Source organism: Bos indicus x Bos taurus, chromosome 10 (assembly GCF_003369695.1).
Source record: "Bos indicus x Bos taurus breed Angus x Brahman F1 hybrid chromosome 10, Bos_hybrid_MaternalHap_v2.0, whole genome shotgun sequence".
In the NCBI taxonomy this organism is placed as follows: domain Eukaryota; kingdom Metazoa; phylum Chordata; class Mammalia; order Artiodactyla; family Bovidae; genus Bos; species Bos indicus x Bos taurus.
In genome coordinates this window covers 85943729-85965370 of record NC_040085.1, presented here as the reverse complement: position 1 = coordinate 85965370, position 21642 = coordinate 85943729, and the positions used below count along the sequence as shown (strand labels likewise).

General features: G+C 35.7%; 1 protein-coding gene across 5 annotated transcripts in view; it reads left to right on the top strand.

Moving 5' to 3' along the window:
- CEP128 (centrosomal protein 128) overlaps positions 1-21642 on the top strand; it is a 214191-nt gene that overhangs the window by 81860 nt on the left and 110689 nt on the right. The gene's annotated exons all lie outside the window — the stretch shown is intronic.

Sequence of the window (21642 nt, the reverse complement as noted above, 5' to 3'; positions counted from 1 at the left end):
GTTTTTCAGTCTTTTTTTTTCTAGCCAGTTATTCTGTAGAATGTCTTTTGTTTTAGGTTTGTTGATTTTTTTTTTCCTCATCACTAGATTCAGATCTTGGACTTCTGGCAGGAAACCCAGAGAACTGTTGTTGTGTTTTTCCTAGGTTATCAGATCAGGAGCCATGTAATGTTGATTTGTTCCATCACTGATTAAAACTAAACATTGATTAAGGTGTTACTTGCCAGGTTTCTCTACTGTAAAGTTACTATATTATGCTTTTTAATTATTTGTGTTATGGGGAAACTCTTTGAAACTTGAAAATAGCCTATATTTCATCATATTTTCACCTGCAAATTTTAGCATCTATTGATTCTTTCATGAAATAGTTACTGCTGTAAGTGATACTAAACAGTGATTTAAAAAATATTCTGTCATATCTATTACAGTTATCAGTTGGAATCCTACTGTCAGGAGGTGCTTTGTCATTTTCTCCACTCATTCATTCATTCGTTAATATTAGTGTAGATTTATGAATTATCATTTTATCATCTTGGTTATGTTTTATGATTGTTATTATAGGAAACTTGTGAGATTACCTTTAAATGTTTCTTAGATATATAAAGCATAAAAAAAAATTAGAAACAAGGAAACCAAAAGGTTTAAAAACAAAAGGAATGCTTTATTTTTTCTTTTACAAAATGTTTTTCTTTAAAAGTGATGTTCTTCAGATATACTTGTGTGTTCTTAAAGATCATTAGCCCTTTTAGATTGACAGATTAAATTTTTTTTTAAGTTTTAGGAAACGTGCCCATTGAAAATTAGGAATGAAAATTGCAAACCTGAAATTATAATGTAAGCTGATAGAAAAATCTGCTTTTGTTTTCTAAAAATCCATTTTTCCTCCATTTCACAAAAGGACGCATACCCTTGTTAGTTGGTAATTACTTTAAAGAGGATACTTTGTTGAATAATTAGATACAGATATGGGTAGCCTTTTTAAAAAAAAAAAAAACAACCTTGATTTTTATACATTTGTTCTCAAAGCAAATTGCATCTGGTGAGCATAGAACAGCACTGAAGAGACAATTGTTCTTTTTTGTGAGAGAAGATTAGAGAAATTTCCCGTGCTTATTTTCTACTCTCTTTACAGAATGCAGAAAATTACAAAGAAAGAGGGAGAGAAAGATTGCTTCCCACCCCTATTCTTAAGAAACCAGAGCCTGAGTATTTGCACTGTAATTGTCATTTTGACTAAAAGCTTGAACAGTCCTTTGGAATTCCATCTCTGACAGTACAATAGAGGATCACTATTGATAAGAAATGTTTAATTTCATATTTTGTCACTTTAATATATGTGGTAACCTATGTGCTTTTAATAGGTGATTTTGGATTAAACAGTGCAGTGGAAACTGGAGAGGATTAATTTAGCCTGATGCGTTTTCCTACTCCCAAGTTAAGTGGCTTAGAGTGTTCTGGAAAGATCATGTTTAAGGAGAGACAACACTTTGCTTTCTATTTGATATTAATACTTATGGATATACCTGTACTGTATGACAGTAGTAATTTATGAATTTTGTTTGTGACCATGGTGAAAATTGAATCTCCAGGTGGGTAAGTATGCCTGGACTTTTAGCCACTATATTCTTCTGCCTCCCTAAAATGTTTGATTCAATGTTAGTTCAAATTATGACAGTCAAAAGTTGTGAAGAGATTGGGAGTTGTCATTAAAAATTTCAGAATGTCAGAGATTTCTGGGTATTGATATAGTGTGTTATAGGGAGGCAGTCTGTGGTTTTGGCTAAAACCTGCTTCATTTTGGTGATCTAATGAGGTTTTAAGGTCCTCAGAGCTTTATCTGTTCCCACCTAATGAAGATCACAATATTAGTCATTGGAAATGGATTGAGGGAGAGCCACTCTCCTTTTCTTATTTAGAGTTTTTAAAAATTTTCTGCTCTTCTGTTCTTTTTTTCCCATTCCTCCTGGTCTAAGCAATAGGGCTATGTGCACACTCTGGAATTCACTTGCTTTGGTGAGCCTCAGCTGCTCATGTGCTACTGCACACAAATGTCAGATTTTCTTAACTTGGTAAGGGCCTTCCCTGGCCTTCAGGCCTCATAAGTCACATTTCAGACAACATTGTTCTCGTAGCTCAGTTGATTCTCTCTGGAGAGATGAATGTTTCATTAGTTGTGCAATAATTTTCTTTTCATATAGCTTTTAAAAATATTTATATGTTTTAAATGAAAGTATAGTTGATTTACATTGCTGTGTTAGTTTCTGGTGTACAGCAAAGTGATTGTTATTATGTTATATATACATATAGTTTTTTTTTTCAGATTCTTTTCCTTTGTAGGTTATTATAAGATATTGAAAACAGTTCCCTGGGCTGTATAGTAGGACCTTATTGTTCATCCTTTGTTTATAGTAGTATTATCCGTTCATCCCAAACTCCTAATTTATCCCTCCCCACCACCTTTTCCCTTTGGTAACCATGTTTCTGGGTCTATTTCTGTTTTGTAAGTAAGTTCATTTGTAATTGTTTTTTTAGATTCCACATATAAGTGATATCATATGATATTTGTCTTTGGCTTAGTTCTCCAGTTCCATCCATGTTGCTGTAAATGGCATTATTTCATTCTTTTTTATGGACATGGAACAACAGACTGGTTCCAAATAGGAAAAGGAGTACGTCAAGGCTGTATATTGTCACCCTGCTTATTTAACTTATAAGCAGAGTACATCATGAGAAACGCTGGGCTGGAAGAAGCACAAGCTGGAATCAAGATTGCCAGAAGAAATATCAATAACCTCAGATATGCAGATGACACCACCCTTATGGCAGAAAGTGAAGAGGAACTAAAAAGCCTCTTGATGACAGTGAAAGCGGAGAGTGAAAAAGTTGGCTTAAAGCTCAACATTCAGAAAACGAAGATCATGGCATCTGGTCCCATCACTTCATGGGAAATAGACGGGGAAACAGTGTCAGACTTTATTTTGGGGGGCTCCAAAATCACTGCAGATGGTGACTGCAGCCATGAAATTAAAAGACGCTTACTCCTTGGAAGGAAAGTTATGACCAACCTAGATAGCATATTGAAAAGCAGAGACATTACTTTGCCAACAAAGGTTCGTCTAGTCAAGGCTATGGTTTTTCCAGTGGTCAGGTGTGGATGTGAGAGTTGGATTGTGAAGAAGGCTGAGTGCCGAAGAATTGATGCTTTTGAACTGTGGTGTTGGAGAAGACTCTTGAGAGTCCCTTGGACTGCAAGGAGATCCAACCAGTCCATTCTAAAGGAGATCGGTCCTGGGTGTTCTTTGAAAGGAATGATGCTAAAGCTGAAACTCCAGTACTTTGGCCACCTCATGCGAAGAGCTGACTCATTGGCAAAGACTCTGATGCTGGGAGGGATTGGGGGCAGGAGGAGAAGGGGACGACAGAGGATGAGATCGCTGGATGGCATCACCGACTCGATGGATGTGAGTTTGAGTGAACTCCTGGAGTTGGTGATGGACAGGGAGGCCTGGCGTGCTGCAATTCATGGGGTTGCTAAGAGTCAGACACAACTGAGCGACTGAACTGAATATTCCATTGTTTATATGCACCACATCTTGTTTACCTATTTCTTTATTGATGGACATTTAGGTTGCTTCCATGTGTTGGCTGCTGTAAATAGTGCTACTATGAACATTGGGGTGTGTGTATCTTTTCAAATTAAAAAGTTTCCTTCTTTTCCAGATATATGCCCAAGAGTGGCATTGACAGACCATATGGTAACTCTACTTCTGTTTTTTTGAGGAACTTCCATACTGTTCTCCATGGTGGCTTTATATTCTGGTTAACAGTGTGGGAGGGTTCCCTTTTTTCCACATTCTCTCCAGCCTTTATTATTCTTAGACTTTCTGATGATGGCCATTCTGACTGGTGTGAAGTGATACCTCATTGTAGTTTCGATCTGCATTTCTCTAATAAATAGTCATGTTGAGCATCATTTCATGTGTCTGTAGGTCATCTGTATGTCTTCTTTGGCGAAATGTCTATTTAGATCTTCTGTCCATTTTTGATAAGGTTGTTTTTTATTTTTATTTTATTTTGAGCAGTGTGAGTGGTTTGTATATTTTGGAAATTAAACCCTTGTCGGTTACATCATTTGCAAAAGTTTTCTCCAATTCCATAGGTTGTCTTTTCATTTAATTTATGGTTTCCTTTGTTGTGCAAAAGATTTTAAGTTTAACTAGCTCTCATTTGTTTAATTTTGTTTTTATTTCCATTACCGTAGGAGTCGAATCCAAAAAGATATTGCTGCTTTTTGTGTCAAAGAGTGTACTGCCTGTGTTTATGTCTAGGAGTTTTAAAGTATCTGTTCCTAGGATTAGATCTTTAATCCATTTTGAGTTTATTTTTTTCTATGGTGTTGAGAATGTTCTAATTTCATTTTTTTTTTTTGCAAGTAGCTCTCTAGTTTCTCCAGACTATTCATATAGCTCTTTTAAATTTTGAATGGTTGTTGTCTGAACTTTTACTAACAGAATTCAAATATAGTTAAGCTTGTAACCATCAGCCTTTCCTTGTCGAACCATTGTGCAAACAATAAAGTGTTTAACATTATAGTACATTTGTCATATTACAGATTCCTTTTGGTCAGACACTTGATAGTAAAGTAACTGATAGTTAAGTTTAGTGGCATGAGGTAAGAATGGTGGTGCTAGGAACATCAAAGAAGTATTTAGACTGTAAGCCCAAATCAGAACTCTTTTGCAGGTACAAAATTTGCATAAAATCTTACATAACATTTTTAACTCGACTCTGGATATCTTGGGAATTCCTGACTTGTTTTTTTTTTTTTTAACTAGCTGTTTTTTATAAATTGAATATTACTTATTCATCTTCAGTTGAATTACATAAAATGAAAAACATGAGATAGATATTTGTATATGTTTTTTCAGAGCATTTGGTAGCATATTAAAATGCTAGTTCCCTGATCTGCCCCCATCGGGAATATTCCATACTTGAACCTAAAGTGAACCAGGTTTCTTAAGATTTAAAAGTGTTTCATGGAGAAACCCATTTTGCAGGCAGGGCATGGAATCTTAATAGAAGATAGTGAAGACTAAGTGAGGAATTCAGTGTCGTGTGGGAGCTCGGCTCAATGGTTTTCAGTCTGTGCTCTGATAGAAAACCAGATTTTGTGAGTCTCTTCAATAAAATGAAACCATATACAGAAAAATGAATTGATAGATTTTCCCCCCAGTATTTTCCTTCATCTTTTAGCATCTGTATCAATTGTGAAAAATCTAATGAAAAAATAGCTATTCATTCCTTCCCAGAAATGTCACTGTGGCTCCAGAGATGCTGAATAATATGGTACTTCAACTAAGAAAAGCCTTGGGTACTGTTTATTAATGTATTTAGTTTGGACTCATTAAAGGAGAAGCTTTCACTGAAGCCAAGAATGTCTTCCTAATGTCCTCTTAATAGCTTTACCATCTCCCTTGAGACTTCTGAGCCAGTTCAGAGGAGATCCTAGTCCAGCAAATGTTCTAACGTGGCCTCATTAAGCCTTTCTTCTGCTCTTCCTTTAGAGACTGTGCTGTTTGATTTGGAGATGTGGAAGCCCTTCTGAGGCTGCTGAATTTTGGACTCTATTCACTTACCTTTCCAAGGCTGAATTTCAAAACTTTTGTGTGGCCATTTTCTTTACCCTCTTCTTTCCATAACCAGTGCTCTCTTTTTTTGTAGGTTCCCCTACATTTTCACATTTTTTCGTAGTACAAGCTTCAATTCCCCCGATATTATTAGATCCCTTCTAAATAAGTGCACATTAAATCACCCTCATGTTGACCATCCCAGTAGCCACCCTGGGTGTTAAGAAAGACCAGTGGAAATTATAAGTAAGTGAGAGTTCAAAAATAAAAGACAAGTTCTGTGGAAAGCACAAGAAAAACTCAGAGAACGCACCTAGTTTTGCAATCCTTGGGGTATGATCTCTAGAATTCAGTACTTTGTCAGACCTAGGTGATGAGGTAGAGTTTAATAGAGAATGACACAGGTAGGGTGACACCACCCAGGGCCCCAGACTGACAAAGGGCTGAAGCCCAGAGTGTCACAGCGGCACAGCTACACATGTACTGCTCTGTAGGAGAACGTGTGTTGCAAGGTAAAATTTGAAAACTTACACTCTAGTGTTCGTGCTTCAGGGGGGCAAAATTGTGTGTAGAAGAAATTTAGGCCTTACTTTGAGCCACAATTTTTATTCTTTTATATTTTTATATTCATTATATTATATATATATATATTTTATATTCATTATTCTTAATGCCATTGACTCTTTTTCTCCTTCTTCTGCACTGATGGCTGTTTTCCTCTCTCTGTTCAGTTTCCGGTAATGTATATTATGTGAGGTAAAGTTTTTAGTCTCAGATTATTCCTGTTAATTACCATTTCTTAATGTATTATCTCTTTTAATTGTACTTGTTTTGAAAATTTTTTATTTCTAGCATTTAACATAGTATGCTCTTAATAATTATTTGTTGACTGCATTAAGTAGTGACCATACTAATGTATTATTTTGATACATTGTTTAACAGGTTTTATTTCTCATGTGGTTCTTTGTTTTTAAACTTTGTATTTAGTATAAAAAGTATTTTTATATTTAATATAAATAAATGCATAACTTCATATCATAAATTCTTACGTGATCTTTTTTTTAATGCAGCTTTATTGCTCAGGTCATTTTTTTCCTATTTCTTTCCCTCTGTTTTTCACTATAATTACTACCCCTACTCACTAAAATAAAAATAATAGTGTAAACAGCCTGGGATATATTATTTTTTTTCTTTTTGTGCTCTTAATTATGCTGGACATATATATATATATATTTATAAAATATATATACATTTGCATATACAGAGGTCTTTGGGTTTTTTTTTTTTTTTTTGGTATGTTTTTATGTTAGTAAACTAGGATTACATATATCTACGTTTCTTCACCTTCCTTTTTTCTCTCATCAGTACTCTGGAAATTCCTCCAAATAGCTGATGTGGTTCCAGCTTAATCTTTTTTTGCCATTGACAGATCTTTTATTATAATAGAGATTACCAGATTTATTTTTCCATTATTTTCTAAGTCTTCACTTTTTTATCAGCAAAATAGCTGAGAGTGCCCCCTTTCCTCCACATTCCTACTGTCAGTAATGGTTATAAATGTTTTTAATTTTTGCCAAGTTGATGAGTATAAAATGTTAACTCAGTTTCGTGTTTATTTCTATTTCCTGTTAGTGAATTTCAGTATCTTTTCACATATTTGCTGGTAGTTTTCATTTGTGCCTGTGCAAATAGCCTGTGTATAAATTTTGCTCATTTAAAAATACTGGACTGCACAGTAAGTCCTTTTTGATGATCCATTTTAAATATCATGTGTACATGTCAATCCCAAATTACTTGCATTTTCTATCAGGAATTTCACTTTTTTAATGGCAGAGGGAAGGAATCTTAAATTATTTCTTGTATGACTAATGAGTTGCCTCAGCATCCTTGTTGAATAATTTCTTCTTTTCCTTCTGGTTTAAACGCCACTTCTGCTATATAGTGTCCTGTGATATCTGTCTGAGGTCTATATGGTTTGTTCTGTTTGTCTATCCCTGAATGTGTTGTCTATCCCTGAATAATTCCTGGTAATGTGTTGTCTCCATTTTTTAGAGCTTTTACTATATTTCAGTGGATGATAATGAAAATCTCTTGTCAAGTTCTGCGAATAATCTTGCTGGTATTTTGATTTAATTGTACTAAATTGTAGATTAGTTTGAAGAGGTGTTTTCTGATGTTCTTCAATAATTTTTATAATTGGCTCTATAATGATCATGTACATCTTAGACTTACTTCTCAGTACCTTATGGTTTTTCTTTCTATTGTAATATTTTCTTTCATTGCATCTCTAATTGATATTTTGTAGCATATAGGAATGCAGTTGTTTTATATCTGGCTCTGTTATCCAATAATTTTGTTAAATGATCTTATTAGTTCGTATAATTTGTTAATAGCTTTAATGACATCCTGTCTATTGTATAGCTAATCATGTTGCTGTTCAGTCACTAAGTCACGTCCAACTCTTTGTGACCCCATGAACTGTAGCACGCCAGGCTTTCCTGTCCCTCAGTATCTCCCAGAGTTTGCTCAAATTTATGTGCATTGAGTTAGTGATGCCATCCAACCATCTTAGTCTCTGTTGCCCTCTTCTCCTCCTGCCCTCAATCTTTCCCAGCATCAGGGTCTTTTCCAGTGAGTCGGCTCTTTGCATTAGGTGGCTAAAGTGTTGGAGCTTCAGCTTCAGTATCAGCCCTTCCAGTGAACATTTAGGATTGATTTCCTTTAGGACAGACTGGTTTGATCTAATTGCTATCCATGGGACTCTCAAGAATCTTCTCCAGCACCACAATTAAAAAGCATTAATTATTCAGCTCTCAACTTTCTTTATGGTCCAACTCTCACATCCATAAATGACTACTGGAAAAACCATAGTTTTGACTGGATGGACATTGGTTGGCAAAGTGATGTCTCTGCTTTTTAATTAGCCATCTAGGTTTGTCATAGCTTTCCTTCCAAGGAGCAAGTGTCTTAATTTTATGGCTGCTGTCACCATCAGCAGTGATTTGGAGCCCAAGAAAATCAAATCTGTCACTGTTTCCACTTTTCCCCCATCCATTTGCCATGAAGTAATGGGACCAGATAGAGAAGGCAATGGCATCCCACTCTAGTATTCTTACCTGGAAAATCCCATGGACGGAGGAGCCTGGAAGGCTGCAGTCCATGGGGTCACTGAGAGTCAGACACGACTGAGCAACTTCACTTTCACTTTTCACTTTCATGCATTGGAGAAGGAAATGGCAACCCACTCCAGTGTTCTTGCCTGGAGAATCCCCGGGACGGGGGAGCCTGGTGGGCTGCCGTCTGTGGGGTCGCACAGAGTTGGACACGACTGAAGCGACTTAGCAGCAGCAGCAATGGGACCAGATTCCATGATCTTAGTTTTCTGGATGTTGAGTTTCAAGCCAGCTTTTTCAGTCTCCTCTTTCACCCTCATCAAGAAGCTCTTTAGTTCCTCTTTGCTTTCTGCCATTAGAATTGTATTATTGCATATTTGAAGTTGTTGATATTTCTACCGGCAACCTTGTGAGTCATCCAGCCCAGCATTTCGCATGATGTACTGTGCACACAAGTTAAAGCAGAGTGACAATATACAGCCTTGATGTACTCCTTTCTCAACTTTGAACCAGTCCGTTGTTCTATGTCCAGTTCTAACTGTTGCTTCTTGTCTTTCGTACAGGTTTCTCAGGAGACAGGTAAGGTGGTCTGGTAGTTAATCATATCATTTGAAGTTAAAGGCAATTTAATTTCTTTCCTTGTGATATTTTTGAATTGACTAGAAACTCAAACGCAGTGTTGAATATAAGCAAAGATAGTAAGAATCCCTTGTTTTATTCCGATATTTATAGAAATGCTTCTAGAGTGTCAACCTTATGGAAGGTGTTTGTGCCTGGTTTTGACCGCTGTCCTTTTATCAGATAAAGAACATTGGCTTCTATTTGTAGGTTGCCAAGAGAGGTTGACTTTTTAAAAAACCATGAATGAGGATTGTGGAGCTTATAAAATATTTTGGTTTTGGTTGCACTCTGTCTTTGCCGCTGCATGCAGCTGCTTTCTAATTGCAGTGCATGGGCTTCTTACTGCAGTGGTTGCTGTGGTTGCAGAGCACAGGCCCTAGGCGCGTGGGCCTCAGTAGTTGCAGCTCACTAGGAGTTAGTAGTGGAGAAGGCAGTGGCGCCCCACGCCAGCACTCTTGCCTGGAAACTCCCATGGACGGAGGAGCCTGGTGGGCTGCAGTCCAGGGGGTCGCGAAGAGTTGGACAAGACTCAGCGACTTCACTTTGACTTTTCACTTTCCTGCATTGGAGAAGGAAATGGCAACCCACTCCAGTGTTCTTGCCTGGAGAATCCCCGGGATGGGGGAGCCTGGTGGGCTGCCGTCTATGGGGTTGCACAGAGTCGGACATGACTGAAGCGACTTAGCAGCAGCAGCAGCAGGAGTTAGTAGTCGTAGGCTTAGTAGTTGTGGTGCGTTGGCTTAGTAGCTGAGGCTTGTGGGATCTTCCCGGGTCAGGGATGGAACCCATGTCCCCTGCATTGTCAGGCAGATTCTTATCCACTCTGTCCCCTGGAAAGTCCTCTCTTTTATTTAAATGGAATTGACTTTTATCAATTGATGCTGGGCTCTCTCTGCATTCCTGAGAACTTCGTTTGGCCATAATATATTATTTTTTTATACATTGCTGAGTTAATTTCCTAGTTTTTTCTTTAGTATGTTTATATTTACATTTATGGTTGAGTTAACTGATAATTCTCTTTGCATTACTCTTCTTGGTATGAAAGCAAGGTAGGTAGGTTCCTTCTTTTTCTGTCCCCTGGCTCTGTCTTTTTAAGAGGATTGTCTATTTCTTGACTGCTTGTTAAAATTCACTCACATAATCACTGATACCTGCTGTCTTTGTGGTGGCTAAGGTTTTCAACTTCTGTGTTTTTTGGATTATATAAACTTAATTTTTTAGATTCAGTTTTGTGATTATTTCAGATTGTGTAAGTTATCCATTTTGTTATGTTTTGATATTAATTTGAAGAAGCAATCATAGCCTTGCTGTATTTTTTTTCAAGATTGTTCTGAAGCTATATTCTTTTAATATTGTTTAGTTTATGTTCTCTTTTTCTTTATTAGTCTTACTAGATATAATTATTTTATTAGTTTTCATTTTGACTAGCTTTGTTTATTAATTTATCCACTTATGGTTTTAACTTTTATTTTCTGATTTTTCATTTTTAGGATTGATGTTCTGTTTTTCAGACTTGCAAGTTAAATAATTGACTTGTCTGTTTTTAAAAATTAATGCTATAAATTTATGAACAAATTACCCTATGTTTTGACATACTATTATTTTATGATAGTTTCCTTCTAAATTTTATAATTTCTATTATGATTTCTTCAATAATTCAAGACTTAAGAGTGCCTTTTGGAATTTTGAAATATATATGTATGCTTTTTTTTTTTTTTTAACACTTTTTAGTATTTATTTTTAATTTCTTTGAAATTTGTTGAAACTTCCCATTTAGCCTAGTACCATTATCATTTTTTTTTGTATTTTATGAGTAAAAAAATTAAACATTTTCCATTAAAAATTTTTTTTCTATTTGTGTTTGTGTTTAAATGTACATGAGTGACCCTACAAATTTTTCTAAGGAATTCCAGCCATAGTGATTTCCTCTCCTTGTCTTATTGGAATGTTTTTCTTCTGATTCTCAGCCTAACTTACTCTTTTTCATCCTTCAGGTTTAATTACCACCTCTTCAGAGAGAACTTTCCTGCCCCCTTTTCTAAAATAGCCCTTTTCTCCCCCATTGTTCCTTATTATGTCATATGACTTTATTTTTTAATATTAACTTGTGAAGTCACTTTAGTCGTGTCTGATTCTTTGTGACCATATGGACTGTAGTCCTCAAGGCTCCTCTATCCGTGGGATTCTGTAGGCAAGAATACTGGAGTGGGTTGCTATTTCCTTCTCCGGGGGATATTCCCAACCCAGGGACTGGACCTGCATCTCTTGTTTCCTGCATTGACAGGCGGGTTCTTTACCACTAGCGTCAACTGGGCAGCCCTTTTACTATTACCACACGTCACCTATAGTTGTGATTTGTTTACCTGTGTTGTATGTCTTCCCCTCTATATGGCATAACTACTTATGTGATTTTAGTTCTTCCTCCATTGGTAGGAACTTTGCCCATCATGCCCTTTTGCCCATCATTTCTGGGGCACATAGTACCGTGTTTATCATACAACAGATATTCTGTGAATAGTTGTTGAAAAATGACTGCTTTCAAATGTAAATAACCATTTAGCTGCATATAACATTCTTGATAGAAAGTTTCTTTCCAAGGTCTGTATACATTTTTGTATTATTCTGTGGCTCTTATTCTTGCAAGGAAGAAAGTACACATCTGCAAAGTTTAACTTTTTTTCTTGATCAGAAAAAAAAACCACACACTTTAATTGTCAGGATATATTAATAGATAAGCAGTGTCTTGTAAACTGTAATAAAACCAGGCATTAATGTATCTTTTAAAAACAGTCCTTTACTTTTCGAGTGATTTTCATTTTTTAGAAATTCCATATTGTTTTTCTGACTTAATGACTCCTGAAAATGAAACCTAAAAGTGAAAACATAACATAATAAAATAATGGCATTAAATCACTAGTAATATGGTCCATTTGTGTTAATGGTCTGTATTTCTATACAAGTTATTATGCCCTCTTGTCTTACAAGTTTTAACTTTTTTGAAGTATAATATATAACCGTTTAAAAGATTTAACCTGAATCCCATAAATATTCTTCAAGAATTCAGACAATCACAATTAAGTTTTAAATATTTCAACGTTTGAAAATGGCCATTTTGATATAGTAGGTTACTGCTTTTCAGAGTATTAATACGTTGAAAATTTAGAATAGTTGGATTTCTTCTTTGTGTCTAACAAAGTTAGATAATACTTAGCACTACACAGATTCATGAAATATAAAAGTAGGACCTGTTGAAATAATTATGGGTTTTTGAAACTACATTAATTCAGCTGTGTGGATGTGGATAAAAGGACACTTTACCAAGTTGTTCCCATTAGGGGTCAATAGCAGGTGCTTATTGGCTTGGGTTTGTGGATATTGCAAATAATGGACAGAAAAGGTTTTTCAAGAGACTTTTCAGATACAATTTTTTCTTATGCAATTGTCAAGAAGTTTTTAAGGGAAGTTCTTTTAAGGTTTCTCACATAAGTTTCATCAAGTGTTTCAAATTTAGATGATAAAAATCATAGGATTCCTGGTAATGGCATTACTGTATGTTTTTGGCCACTAGTCGTCAGTATTGAACCATTAATTGCGACACTGCAGGCATCGTTTATTAAAGTTGCTAAACTTTGCTGAAAAATGATTATAGTATATACACATTCCTCATCTCTTATGGCTCCCTAAAAGTGCACTTGGCACAAATATTGCAACTGGAAAAAAATCTAATTATTTAACTACTGCTATTTGAAACTTAAATTTGAAACAGTGTTGCTTTCTACTATTGAAAAATAAAATATGACATATGGAGTAGTACATATTAAGACATCTGCTAAATTTAACACTAAAATTGTCCTTTCTATGCCTTTTTGTTAGTTTCTTTCATACTTTCTATTCAGAGTTATATTTCCTTTCTTTCTCTCTCTTTCCCTCCCACTAAGGAAAAATCTTTTTATGTATAGTAAAACAATTAGAGACTACAATTTGAAATGAGAATTTATTTCTCTGGGATCATATAGTCTTGTGCCATTTCCAGGTTTCATATTTCTAAGCTATACAGAAGTATTCCAAAGATACAGTCTCTAAAACAGGATTTCCTAATGATTATTTTCTTCTCCTTAGTAATCACTGCCTTTGCCCCCTGTTGTCTTCTCACCCCAGTTATATTCATTTTCCACTGATATTCTAATGTTGTTTGTTTTTCATTTGGTTAATCTTGTTTGTTTTCTTTACTTGTTAGTAGAAAAGCATTTTTTATAGCTCCATCATGACTCATTGCATTTCTAGTGAATTTACATTTCTGTTTAGTACCCTGAATCCTTTTTTTCTTTCTTTTTTAATACTACCTCTGTAGGTTTATTTATTGCCCAAGAAATGAGAAACTGCTTAGGTTTTTCTAACATATCCTTGTCTGTATTATGGTCATGTTAGAATAGTATTTGCAGCTATTACCTTCTTATGTAGTTCTTTGATGGGCTTCATATGACAGTGAGAAAAAGCTACGCCATTTCATGTTTATTATCTGAGGTTGAGAAAGTGAAGCCTTGCTCTCCTGTATCCATCTTGGATGTGGAGATCAAGTTGGAGTGATGCTGTGAATCAGAACTGGAAAGCCTGGGCAGACTTGGTCTCTGGAGCCCCATTTCCTGATCCTTCCCCTTCTGACTTGTGAACTTGTAGAGAAGGTGCTAAACCTTTGTGTGGCTCATCCTAAGAGTACCTCATATGATTTATTTCTTCTGAAAAATATGGCTATTCATCTTGATAGTAAAATAATTTTAATTTTATAACTTTTTTGTATGTATCTTTTATGGCCTTGCCTTCTCCATTCCTCCCATTCTTTATATCCAGTTCATTATTAAATTTTGTCAACTCTGTCTTGAAAATATTATCTTAATTGCTAACAACTCACCCGTCTATCACTTCTACCCTGACTTATTATCTTGATCTTGTGGGCACTATTGTTTCCTGCTTGGGGTAGTGGAGTAACCTCCTTGCTTCCCTTCTTAACCTCCTTGCAATCTTTTCCCCATAGAATCAGGTAATGTTACTTCTTTCTTCAAAACCCTCAGTGCTTTCCTTATCTTGTTCAGGATGAAGTCTAAAGTCTTCAGCCTACAAGGACCCTCTGATGTGGTCCCTGCCTGCCATCTTACCCTGGTGTTCTATTGTTCTTCTGCTTTGCCTAATTACTTAATCTAGGGCAGTTACCCTGGCTTTGCTTTTCCAAGGATAGGCCAGGCACCCTTCCGCTTCTGGACATTTGTACTTTCCATTCCCAGAGCCAAGGATTTTCAACTTGGAAAGCAGTTGCATTGCATACACCATCTTGTCATTCACAGCTCTACTTCAGAAAAGCCTTATTAATTAGCCTACATAATATATCCCCCTTTTCCCTCCTGAGCTCCTTATCTGGCTGTATTTTTTTCTTTATAATACTTTTCCTTGTTTGCCATCTGTCTGCCGTCTCTCCCTCTGAGCAGAAGGTAGGCACTTGGTCTGTCGTACTCATTGCTATATCTCCAGTGCCTAAAACAGTGCCTGCCATAGGCCCAGTAAGTGTCTCTTGAATGAATGTTATAAGCTATTCATTATGAAATATTCATTTGGCCAGTACCCTCACGGACCTACCACGTGCCAGGTGCTGTGCTGGGGACTAGGGATTTAAAGGCTCTTAAAATGATCTATTGTGCTTTTGGGCTCCCAGTTCAGTTGGGAAAGTAGAAATGTTAACAATGAGTGTAATTTGGTGTGTTATTTCAGCTTTGCCAAGACTCCAGAGTAGCCCGTAGGGGAAATAGTTACCCTTTCTCTGCCCTTTGGGAAAATTTGAGTGAAAGAGATGGCATTTTTACTGAGACTGTGCATTTTCAAATCATTTTAGGCAGATCTTTTATGAATATGATTCTACTCTATTGCTTATTGCTGTGTAAGAAGCACTTTACCAATCTGTGGCTGAAATCCTTATTTAAATTCAGACCCACTATACTGTTGATTCAAAACATTGCTCTTTCTCTTATCATTTTATGCCATGCTAATTATTTTCTTCTCTCTTTTATGTTCATTACCTGTGGATTACTCTTTTTTTTGCAAGGTTAAACACTTTTCTGTAAGGTTGTGAAAAATCCATTAATGTCAACATGCTGAAAGAAAGGAAATAGATGGAAAAGGATGATTGGTTATTATGGGGTTTGTCTTTCAGAGTTGGTTGAACGCTATTTGGCACAGCTGGAAACGTGCAGGTCCCAGACATACAGTGTTCCTTAGTCTTCATTAGTCTTTCTCTTGATTTCTCTCCTTTCCTCCCACGTCCACCCACTCTCTTATTTAACCTAAGGTCTATTTTATAGGCATTGATCCTTTCAGATGACACCAAAACACTTTAAATATTCTGCCTGTAGGAAATGTTTTTTTTTCCCCTAAAGATGTATATTGTCACCCTGCTTATTTAACTTATATGCAGAGTACATCATGAGAAATGCTGGGCTGGATGAAACACAAGCTGGAATCAAGATTGCCAGGACAAATATCAATAACCTCAGATAAGCAGATGACACCACCCTTATGGCAGAAAGTGAAGAGGAACTAAAAAGTCTCTTGATGAAAGTGAAAGAGGAGAGTGAAAAAGTTGTCTTAAATAAAGCTCAACATTCAGAAAACTAAGATCATGGCATCTGGTCCCATCATTTCATGGGAAATAGATGGGGAAACAGTGTCAGACTTTATTTTTGGGGGCTCCAAAATCACTGCAGATGGTGATGGCAGCCATGAAATTAAAGGACGCTTACTCTTTGGAAGGAAAGTTATGACCAACCTAGATAGCATCTTGAAAAGCAGAGACATTACTTTGCCAGCAAAGGTCCGTCTAGTCAAGGCTATGGTTTTTCCAGTGGTCATATATGGATGTGAGAGTTGAACCATAAAGAAAGCTGAGTACATTGATGCTTTTGAACTTGGTGTTGAAGAAGACCCTTGAAAGTCCCTTGGACAGCAAGGAGATCAAACCAGTCAATCCTAAAGGAAATCAGTCCTGAATATTCATTGGAAGGACTGATACTGAAGCTGAAACTCCAATACTTTGGCCACCTGATGTGAAGAACTGCCTCATTGGAAAAGACCCTGATGCTGGGAAAGATTGAAGGCAGGAAGAGAAGGGGACGACAGAGGATGAGATGGTTGGATGGCATCACCGACTTGATGGACGTGAGTTTTGAGTGAACTCTGGGAGTTGGTGATGGACAGGGAGGCCTGGTGTGCCGCGATTCATGGGGTCGCAAAGAGTCGGACACGACTGAGTGACTGAACTGAACTGAAACTTCTTACAGAAGTTGGAAGAGATCTTGGATGTTGTCTCTTTCGACCTTATATTTACTCAGTACTTGAATTTTCATTCACAGAGCAAATTTCCTGCATGAGTGGTAGATATCAGAGACAAGTCTCTACCAGCCATGTTATCTTTTTTGTATTGGGAAATACTGAGATTAATAGCTAACCAGATTAAAGATAGTTTCATTTTGATACTATTTTTAGGAACCTATTATTTAATATACTATTTAATATTGATAAGATGAAAGTTGAACATTAGAAATGTATTCCACATCAGAGAATAGGTAATGTGTCAACTGTTAGCATGCTGCTTAAGGCCTTTGGATTCTTTTGAAGGGAGCGGTTCTGTGAGATGATGTGTAGGTGTAAGTTGTCCTAAAATTCTTACAGTCTTATTTCTAGATAATTAATGCTTATGTCTTGTTAGGCTTTTTGCTTTATTAAAAAATAATACCTAAGGCTATTATGTATTACATACTTATACTTTCCATCCTCTTTCACTTCCCCGTTTCAACTATTTTTCTCCAAAATTCTCCCATATATACTAACTTACATCTAATTATTCAAGTGGTTTTGAATTATGTGTGTTTTTCGGCATGTCCTTCTGGGTTGTTCACTGTGCTTATAGTTTCCTTGGTCGTACCCTTGTTGAAGTAAGTCCTCATATAATTTTTTGTTTCTTCTTTCCTAATCGTTTGCTCTCTAGGTTATTGAATAGTCACTAATTCTATTAGGGCCACTATGGCCTCTGCCTCATTCTTTGTTTCACCTGTTCTTTACACATCTGCTTAGGTGTTCTTGTATATCATCTCATATTCTCTTATTTATTTATAAATAACTACCCATATTGCTTCTATGAGTTGCATTTAAGTCTGACACATATTTTATGTTCATACTACATATGACTAGATCTCAAAGTAATGTTTAATCACATTTTTTTATGTGTGCTTATTTTTTCTCATCAATATTATCTCTGCAAATTATGACAAATACTGCTAACTTAAATCTGTTCAGGGACCATATGCAAATAGACATTTAATGCTATAAATGCTATGATGATAATGAAAAATGTTTGTGTTCTTGTTGACTAAACAGCTGTCTGATAATAGACTGAGGTTTTCTGAGTGCAGGACTTGTTTAATTTCTACTTTATGCTTTTCTTGAAGAGTGGAATGTTTTTATTCACATTTTCAGCAAATTTATACTAGACCATCTGTTTATAAAGCCCTTTTCCATCGTTATCAATTAATATTTATTGGGCAGCTACTGAGTGCATAGTAATATTGTGCAAACAAAGATGACTTTGCTACAGATAGGCTTATTCATAGGCTTGGTACTGTTTTATTTTGATTAGAAAAGTAAAAAACAAAACAAAACAACCCCCCCACCCTGCAATTCAAAGGCATAAAATAATATCTTCTAACTATGAACAGTGAAGGATGTTGTATATTTATAGAGCATTCTGCGCAAATACACCTAAAACTTGAGAAATTCCAAATTAAATTTCCATAATTATCTATTATCTTCTGTTTGTCAATATTTCTAACTCCATGGGCCTGCATTTAGAAAGTCAAACAAAGTATCATATTGCTCTGGGATTTCTAATAAAACTATGTGTCTCTTTTTTGAGAGGGAACTACTCAGATAAAAACAGACCCTCCACTAAGAGTGGTTGCTTTTTGAATTTGAAGGAAATCCTGGAAAGTACACTTTTTGGGCTCACATTTAACTTTACTTGCAAGATTTTTATTAAGTAAAAGGTTGCATAAAAATAAAATCCATTCCAGTAAAAGCAATGGCATTTAGGAGGGTAATACTCATTACCGTTGTTGCTTTTGAATTAAAGAAGTCAAAAGACTTGTATGTCTTTTCAGCGTACCAACTTTGTAGGCAATGATTAAGGTTTTGTTTTGCAGATTGGCAAATTTAATAATGTCTGAAGAGTGAAATCCTGATGCTAGTCAATAGGGGTTTTACTTTTGAGTTATTTTTATAGTCATGGTCGTGGATTTTCACTGATTCATCCATGGTCTCTGGCCTACTTAGTCTTCCATGTGGCCTTGGGCTAAAGTTTAGGGTAAAGACACTGGCCATGCAAGAGAGCAAAGGGAATTGGCTCTCATGGTGATTGAACCCATGACCTCGGTTGACTTCTTTGGCACAGGACATCCTAACCAGTCACAGCCTCCATAAATATGAATGTAATGGAAGCAATGAGTTTGTTTCATCATTCATCAGAGAAAATAGGTCCATAATATGTACCCATCTGTCCTACCACAGTAGTTCCTATGAAAGCTCTTTGGATTCCTGAAATCATAATCACCATATGATAAAAAGAAGAAGAAAAAAGAAAAGACATCTAGGCCATTCTCAAACAGAAGCTTTGAGTTTTATGCTGTCAAGACCTCAGGTATCTTTAAAGAACATTATTTAAGACTTTGCTTACCATCAGAAGTTATAGCAGTGTGCTTAACTACTGATAAATCTTGCTTAACCACTTGGTATTACTCTACTCTTTGAAAAACAGGAATGACTGCAACTTGTGACTCCTCACTATGTGCTTACTGCTTCAGTATGGAAAATACACGTAGTTCAGCTGGCAGCAGGGTTTTAGAATCTTCCCCTTTGCTTTCCCCCAAATCTATATGGTGTCACAGTGGTAATGATCAGTATCCGATCCCCTTGGACTTCTCTCACACAGTTCTACTTTCACTTATTTAAGTGTTTTAAAATCATAGATGTTGGTATAGAATTCTTGTTCCTTGGTTACGGCTGAAAATAAATTTCTTTGAACAATTTAAGTAATATTCACTCTGCTGTCTTTGAGTTAGATATTGGCTCAGGGATTTAGAAGATGAATGTATTGTTTTCTGCCTTGAAAAGAAACTTAATTTTTTTTTGTTTGTTTTGTTATGGTTTTTGTTGGCACAGATAATCCCCAACTGGATGAACTTAAAGGCTAAAATTTTCCATGACTTTAGCTAGTTTTCATGTGGGAGGAATCTCTGACTTGATTTAGGAAAAAACAAAATTTAGAAATTCACAGAACTTGATAGAAATAAAATCTATGTTAATTTAAATGAGTAGTACTAGTTATGAGCAATAAAATCCTGCTGTATTATGCATATATATTCCTTTTCAAAATATGTATTTTTCTATTGGTGTTTGATAGTTTTGGAGCTATGATTTAGGTTTACAGAAGAGAATTTTGGAAATAGCAGACTTTTGTCTTTTAAAAAATTCCACTCAAGTCAGGTTCCAATTATAGTGTTTTATACATACTGAGTACTTAATAATGTTTTTCTTTGATGTGAAATATAACATGTCCCTAAAGCTTTTGATTTTTTAAAATACATAAATATAAACAACTTACAACTTCAGTTTATAGCTTATGTGGTCTAATTGGCATCAAAATATGGTGGCTTAGTGGTAAATAATCTACCTGCCAATGCAGGGAATGTGAGTTCAATCACTGGATCAGGAAGATCCCCTGGAGAAGGAAATGGCAACCTTCTCTGGTATTCTTGCCTGGGAAATCCCATGAACAAAGGAGCCTGACGGGCTACAGTCCGTGGGGTTGCAAAAGAGTAGGACATGACTTAGCGACTAAACGACAACCACAATTACTATATTATGAAGTTTAAAATATTTCCTGATTTTTATTTTGTACTTACATGAACAATTATAAAAAGTAAATGACTTATGAAGTCATGAAAAGATATAGAAGAACCTTAAAGGCATATTACTATGTGAAAGAAGCTAGTTTGAAAAGATCACCGATTGTATGATTTTGACTAAATGACTTTCTGGGGGGAAAATATGGAGATAGTAAAGAGCATCAAGTTGGGGTAGAGAGGGGAGAGATGAATAGGTGGATCACAGGGGCCTTTTTTAGGATAGTGGGATTACTGTTTATCACACTATAATGATGCACACTTGTCATCATACATTTGTCCAAACCCATAGGACGTATGACAGCAAGTGAACCTTATGTAACCCATGAACTTTGGGTTATTATAATGCATCAATTTAGGTTCATTACTTGTAACAAATGCACCATTTTGTTGGAGGATGTCGATAATTGGGGAGGTTATGCCTGTATGTGGACTAAGGGTATGTGGGAACTGTACCTTCCTCTTAATTTGACTGTGAACTTAAAACCACTCTAAAAAATAAGGGTTAAAAAAAAATATATATATATATATATATAAACACAAATATATATACACATATATAAATACATACACACATATATATTAAGAGCAACTGTTATAATTTTCAGTAATATGACTTTTTCATTTTTCATTTTTACTGGAGAAAAAGAAAATATGACTTAAACATTTGTACCTTTAATATACTATTACAGACCTGTTGTTCAGTATGAGCACAGACTTGTTTTTCTGTAGTCCTGTTAGCTTACCGGTGAAAACTGTTGGTTTGTCATCCGCATATTCTTGCTCTTGTAACCAATGGCGTGCAGTTGTAGCACTGCTGAGTGACTAGGGTGAGACAGGATGGCTTATGCTCATGATTGTTTTTTGAAATTTCAGTGGCCTGTGTGGGTAATTAACATGTGACCTTTATTTCATTCCAGCTCCATCATTCTTACCCAGGCTTTGCTGGTCCATTTAAAGTAGACAAAAGGCCTTTAGTTCCTTATTTGTTCTACATTTTTGAGTGTGTTATTTTTTAGAACTTCTTGATAAACATGCCTATTGTCAAAGTTGTGGGAGTTTTTTGGTCAGATGAAATGTCTGCAAACATTTTCTTTTTCCCCTTTCCCCTATTCTTTTAAAGGAAAGACTCCTTTTTTTTTTTTTTTTTTGATTATATTTAACTGTGAGAATTCAGAAGCATCAGCCTCTAAAGAACATAAGTAGTACAAAACTCACTATGTTAGTCTTTTTAATGGAAATAGGCACACTTAAGGAAAAGAAGAAAAGTTGTTATTAAAGGTT